Raw genomic sequence first — 7,120 nt, 5'->3', positions numbered from 1 at the left:
ATGGCACCTGCACAGCAAGAAAAGGGACAAGGAAAGAGAGAAGAGAGATGTGACTGGGGAATAAACAAAATAAAGAAAGGAGAGCAGTGTACAGGTAGGAAGGGAAGAAGACTAAATCAATGAATGGAGGAAAGAATGAGAGGAACTATACAGGAGTATCAGGACCAAGGGGAGACAGGGCAGAATCCTAAAATTAGATTTTTAGCTCGGGCTTGGAATGTCCCAAAATCCACACTCCAGAGGCATGTGAAGGGACTGGTCAGACGCTTTCATCATGCCTTAGGGAAAAATCCCCAGCAGAAGCAGTGAAATAGCTTGCTGACCTCATCCGACAGAGAGGCTTCCCCATGATGTGCACAGATGTGCAAAACCTTGCACTTCAATATGCAAGGGCAATTGGTCTCTAAAAAAGGATTTACCAAAAAGTGTCTCACTTTACCAGAAAACAGCCTATTTGAATTACTGAAGTCTGTGGTAGGCATGATAAGCTGAAGCCTGAAGTTGCGTGTTTGCGTGGACTGAAGTCGAAGCAGCTCTCCTTGCTGATTCATTTTCGGATGGTGTTTTGCCTGCTCTGCCTGAGGAACTTACTGCAATAGCTTGATATCTGTGCTGGTAAGTAACAAGTAACAAGTTCCCTAACATTATCTTAGTACTAGCGGTGCAATTTTCTGTGTGGTTTGCTTTTAAATGCAAAAAAAAAAAAGATACCTACCATACACGTTTTTTATGCTAACAGATTGTCTCACATAAAGACGGTTTGACTGTTTAAAGTGTTGCTGCTAAGTGTTAGCTAGGTAGAGCACTCCAATCAGGCCTGGATTACCACACGGGTCTATTGGGCACAGGCTCAGGGGCCCAGAGGTCACAGGGGCCCTAAAAACCTGCACCAAGTAAGCCCCACTGTTCCAGGGTTGACTCTTGAGAGACCCTAAAAGGCCCATAGCAATACACAAAGGGCTACATGGGCCCCCATCCTGTATGCAAGTGTTCTAGAGCTAGTCTGATCATTATAGACATGTACTGCTTTAAATGTATGTTTTGCACCATATGTGAGGTCCTATATGTCCTTGAATGTCTCGCGTGTGTGTGTCAGTGACAGGGGCAGTGCTAGGAATTCTGGGCCCCCTGACAGAATTTTCAGTTAGGCCCCTTTTCGGGCCCCCCTCCAGCCAGGGCCCTAGGAATCGTATTCCCCTTTAATGCTTTTACTTCACCCATGGTCAGTGAGTACTGTGTGTCACAATGTTACGTGTTAATGTGTGTCTAAGCAATTGTACCAAGTCAAATTCCTTATAGGCCTACATGTCTTATGCTTGGTGAATGAAGGAATTCAGTTTCTAATTCAGATTATAAGGGTTTCTGAGGGTCTCTAGCAGTGATCGGGGGATCTTCAGATTTGAAATACCCTTTTTCCCCATAGAGGGTATGCACTGATGTCACTTTCCCACCGGAACACGCCCCCTCAGTTGGACTGGACTGGCCTTTAGTAGGGGGAACTACGAAACCGGGAGTAAAACAAACGATCATCTGCTTAAATTAAAGGCAGTTGGAGTCAACAATGATCCTTACAACTTACCAAAGAACCAGTGGTCCGTGGACATTGGCATGTGGCCAGGAATTGGGTTTCCTGACATCTATAGCCTACCTGATTTCGACACCAGAGAAATACACAAAGCAAAGCCTGAAGGCATACAAAAGCTGGGACATTCTAAAACGCTTAACGTGGTTTCCAGAACAGCGATCAATGATCATCAAATTTCTCTTGGACATCTTATCAGAAATACTTCCTCCTGTCAGAAACACTTCCTCCTATCAAAAAAATCAAAACCGAAATCCTAGGAGTATGGTCATTATCTCGCGCTAAGCGTTTTCCTCTCCATTGACGCCCATGGTAAGAAAAAAGCTTAACGTGGCTTAATGTCCCAAAACAGCGACCAATGATCACCAAATTTGTCTGACATCTCACATGTCATAAACAATATCTCCTATCAAAACAGCAAAACTCTCCATTGGTGCCCATTATAAGGAAAACACTTCATAGCTTAATTTTCCAAACAGCAATCAACTAACAAAAAAGCAAAACTGAGAGGACAGCGCTTAATGTAACATTGGCCTAACTACCATATTCCTAGGATTTTAGTTTTGCTTTTTTGATAGGAGGTGGTGTTTATGACATGTGAGATGTCAGACAAATTTGGTGATCAGAGGAACAAGGCCAGTTGGATGATACAAAACAAAAGCTTGAACACAATTTGGCATCACTTTTCCTCAAAATGCAGACACTATTTCTGATAGCGCAACACAAGAAATTATTCAACAGTTGAATCAAATTCATTTACTGTCTGAGTCATTGTTAAATAGCACAATACAGCAGATAATTGTTAAACACTATGGTGAGGCAGATAGCACAGTTGTGAAAGAGCTTGTTAGGGCAGTCACTGACAGCAATGTGCTGTTACATTGTACAAAAGAAGGAGGTTCTCTTTCCACAACCAATAGAAGAACATCATACTTCTTGAGAGAATTTCCAGTTGTCATGCCTGTTGAATACAAAGTTGATAGAGATGATCAATATTATGTGTATGTCCTGATTATTCAAATGCTGCAGAAATTGCTGAATAAGGTGATAAGGTGCTTGCTCCAGGTAAGACCTCAAGGGGGATACAGCAGTTACAGGGATGGCACACATTATAAGGGTAATTCATTTTTTGCAGAAGATGATTGTAGAATTTCTCTTAACCTATACATAGATGATTTTGAAGTGGAACATCACGAAAGAAGCACAAATTGTGTGCTATCTACTGGGTTCTTGCAAACTTGCCAACAAAACACGTCATCTTTGCATACCATTCAGCTAGCTCTTCTGTGTAAAACATATGTAATTAAGAACCATGGCTACTCAAAAATACTTCACCCTTTAATTGAAGACCTGAAATATCTTGCACAGCAAGGAGTATATGTTGATCAGTTGGAATCATGTGTAAGGGGATCTGTTCTAGAGCTGTCAAAGAATATTCTATTACTTACAAAAAAAATATTGTTGCTGTGTAGCGAGTTCTCGCGTGGGTGTAAACCACTGCTGCACTGCATGACGGAAACAAGAGTCGATACACAACGCACGTGAGCGTCATGGCGGAAAGAGAGATTTGCACGCCAGGCAACCTTAAAATCCGTATTTGGAGGTACTTTGGATTTTGGTCGGTGAGCGGCAAAATTTATCATCAAAAAGCAGTACGCAAACTGCGTCAGCAAGAGTTTGCCTACCATTCAACCACTAGCAACCTGAGGGGACATCTCTTAAACATCCACCCAGATGAGTATGGCCTGATGTCCGGAACTCAACCCAAACAACCACGTCTTGACTCACATTTTACATTGCCTGCTACAAGCTCATTATCTGCTGCATGACAGGAGGCTTGTACTAAGAAACTTGTTGCGTTAATATGCAAGGACATGAGGCCGATTGGTATAGTTGATGAGGCAGGTTTCAGAGAGTTTTGTCAGGAAATGGAACCAAGATATCAGGTCCCTAGCTGTGGCACAATCACGAATAGAATCTTAGAAACCTGCCATAGGGAATCAGAGAAAATAAAGGAACTACTCAAAGATAAAGAAGTGGCTCTAACCACAGATGGATGGACATCGTCAGCAACAGTATCCTATATAACAGTAATGGCCCACTGGATTTCAGATGATTGGGAAATGCACAACTGTGTACTCAAAACTAAAGAGCTTATGGAAAGCCACACTGCAGAGAATGTAGGTACATGTATCGGAGAGGTCTTGGATGCCTACTGCATAGAACTCTGTGACTGCAATTACAATAGACAATGCTGCCAGCTACGTCAATGCTATTGAGAGGCACCTTGAGTTTGTGAATATACCATGTGTAGCACCCACAATCAACTTAGCCGTGCGTAAAGGGCTCGGGGTCAGAGCCATCGAAACTCCAGTTAGCAGGCTAAAACTGGCGGCATCCCATTTCAGTAAATCAACCACTGACAACTACCTCCTGCAGGAGAAACAAAAAATGTTGGGAATAGCACATATGACATGATCTGGCGGGCATTGGGACAGCAAGCAGTTGTGTCTGTGGTCATCTTCGAGAAAAAACTGTCTAGACTGGAGCTAACCACAAGCGAATGGTCCCTTATGGAAAGGGTGAGCATAGTGCATGAAACACCTTGCCTATTGGCACTTAGTGATGATTCTTAATGAGTCTGGGGCCAGCATGGGGGCATAATTTCAACAGACAATAAGTTTACTTATCCTTCTTAGTAAATGTTATTGACTGGATAACAGCAAGTATTAGTGTGTACAGCTTTATTTAGGCAGGTAGCCTACACAACGTGCCTATTTTAATAATAACCCATATTTCTGTACTACAGGTACAAAAGGTTCTTAAACCTTTTAAAGTGACAACAGCAGCATTGTCGACTGACAAGTATCCAACTGCATCGGCTGTATTGCCTTTAAAACACGTCCTGCTCTCTCAGCTGAGGATGCCAAGGCCAGGCGAGCCAGAACCACCTGCGGTGACAGAGATGAAGTCAAAGATAATCACCGATCTGGAGAAGCAGTATAGCAAGGAAATGGGTGCATTTATGTTGCTAAATAAAGCTAGTTACCTGCACCCACGGTTCCATCACCTTGTTCATTTAAACGAGGAACAAAAACGCAAGGTGCAGGCGGCTATACTGGAGGAGATGAAAGTTTCTCGGGGCAGCGAGACCGAGTCTGTCAACACCCAAGAACCTCATGATCAGCAACCCATTGAGAAAACTGCTCTAATAGCTATGGGGGACCTTTTCAGAGACACATATTGCAAGAACAGACCAGACCAGGACAACAGTCTGTTGCTTCAGAAAGAAATGTCAATGTACGAACAGGAGTCGCCAATACCTGCTGATGAAAATCCTCTGATGTGGTGGAAATTTGCAGGCTCTCGACATCCTCACGTCGCCCAGATGGCAAAAAAATATCTGGCTATTCCTTGATCCTCAGTGAGGGCAGAACGTGTTTTTTCCTCTGCTGGGAATATCGTGAATAAAAAAAGATCGGCCCTGTCCCCTTCAAATGTGGACTGCCTTGTATTTTTGGCGAATAACGTGTAGGCTTCAAGGCCCAAGGCCAGACAGTGACATTGGTTGACCAGGCTAAGTTATTTAAAGTTTTCACAGTTTTTCAAATAACATTGTTAACTTAAAGCACAAGAATGCAAGTAGGCCTATCAGTCTTTTCGGTTTCTAATAGCACTTAAGCAAATTGCATTAGCTAGCCTATGGATATGTTGTCACATTTCCCGGAATTGTGGACTTTAATTTTGTTTCAAGAATGCTTGTTTAGTGAATAAATCTACATGCTCTACAGGCCAGGAATGGGTTGATTACTTCCTGTTTCATGGTGAGAAAATACTGTTGTTCAATCACAGCATCTGAGCTCACTCAGACCGATAGTCCAAAAGCACTATGCTCTAAAATCTTCGTCCCGTTCTACTGCAGTAATTTAATTAGGCATCTATTTTGTTTGTTTTTGTAATGGTTGGCGATAGCACAAGATATTTGAATGGTCCGAATTGTTGTTTTTTTAGAGGGAATATTCGAATGTCTTTTTTGGCAAATTTTGACAGCACTAATCTGTTCTGCATGTCCTGGCAGATAATCTGGGTGCCCATTCATTAGCCGGTTTTCAAGAGAGCTTTAGAGTGAATCTCCCATGTAGATTTTGTATGGCCACAAGGGAGGACATGAAAGTCAAAGAAGTTAGGTCAGGCTTTGTTGAAATGAGAACAAAAGAAAAACACCAACAGCATGTCCAAGATGTTCAACAGGACAGTACTTTGGTGGTACAGTATGGCGTGAAGAGTAGCTCTCCCTTGAGTGACAGTTTGAAACACTTTCATGCAATTGGTGGTTTTCCCCCAGATCTGTTGCATGATCTGTTGGAGGGTATTGTTCCTGTAGAGATGGCATTGTGTTTACAGGATTTAATAGGCAAACGTTATTTTTCCCTGGAGTCAGGCCCGGCCCAAACCAATTTGGCGCCCTAGGCGAAAATTTAGGTGGCGCCCCCCTTGCATCGGAGTAAATTCGACTGCTGGTGTACATACTCACAAGAAACTGAATAGCTTTGTCTTCGACATTCTTTTATTTGCATTTGCAAAATCAAAATCATTTTTTTTAAATACAATATGAATAGCTTAAATAAAGTATAAATACCTACAAAATAATTTAAAAAGTGTAAACCAGTGGCATAAAATAAATTATAAATACAATATAAATAAGGCACTGCACACAATAAGATGTTAAAAAAAATCCAGTATTGCCAAAAAAAAAAATTACAAGAATATCAATAAAAGGGGAGAAAGGGGGCTCTTATAAAGACATCTACTGGTGCTTTTTGGTACTGCATCAAAACTACACAACCACCTACTCAACCTCATATCACCTGCTGCTACAGCTTAACTCTCCTGCTCTTTCTTACAGCAAAGTCATCTATAACATCATCGTATGATAGCTTACTTGAGACCACATGATTTATACTAATGATGGCAAGTCCACTTAGACGTTCCTGCATCATTGTAGCTCTCAAGTAGGTTTTTATCAGTTTAAGCTTTGAGAAGCTTCTTTCTGCAGTAGCCACTGTGACAGGAAGAGTGGCAAAGATTCTCAGAGCAACCCACATGTTGGGGTAAATTTCTGCCAGCTTCTTCTCATGCAGGAAGGTCAAGAGTTTGCAGGGGTGGGACTGAGAAACCTCAACAGTGCATCTGAAGAGAGAAGAGGAATATATTACACCAATCTAATAATAAATATGATCTGATACATAATATGATTTTAAGAATAAACTGAAATATGACAAATTAAAAATCTAAGGGATATGTGCATGATGACTACGCTGTACATGTTTAATACTTTTCTGATATGCAAATGATATAAGATTCAATTTTTGTCATTACAAGGAAATGCTGATTAGCAGAATGCAAAGAAGTAGTAAACTGCACTATAATATAGAATGTAGGAATGCTAAGGTATGCTATAACAGGAATGATGTGCACCGATGTGCACTGTGCAACTATAGGAAAAGGAATAACACGTTAGCTTTTTGATTAAGGCTA

Source organism: Megalops cyprinoides, chromosome 8, assembly GCF_013368585.1.
Source record: "Megalops cyprinoides isolate fMegCyp1 chromosome 8, fMegCyp1.pri, whole genome shotgun sequence".
NCBI classification, from domain to species: domain Eukaryota; kingdom Metazoa; phylum Chordata; class Actinopteri; order Elopiformes; family Megalopidae; genus Megalops; species Megalops cyprinoides.
This window is presented reverse-complemented; position numbering follows the sequence as displayed.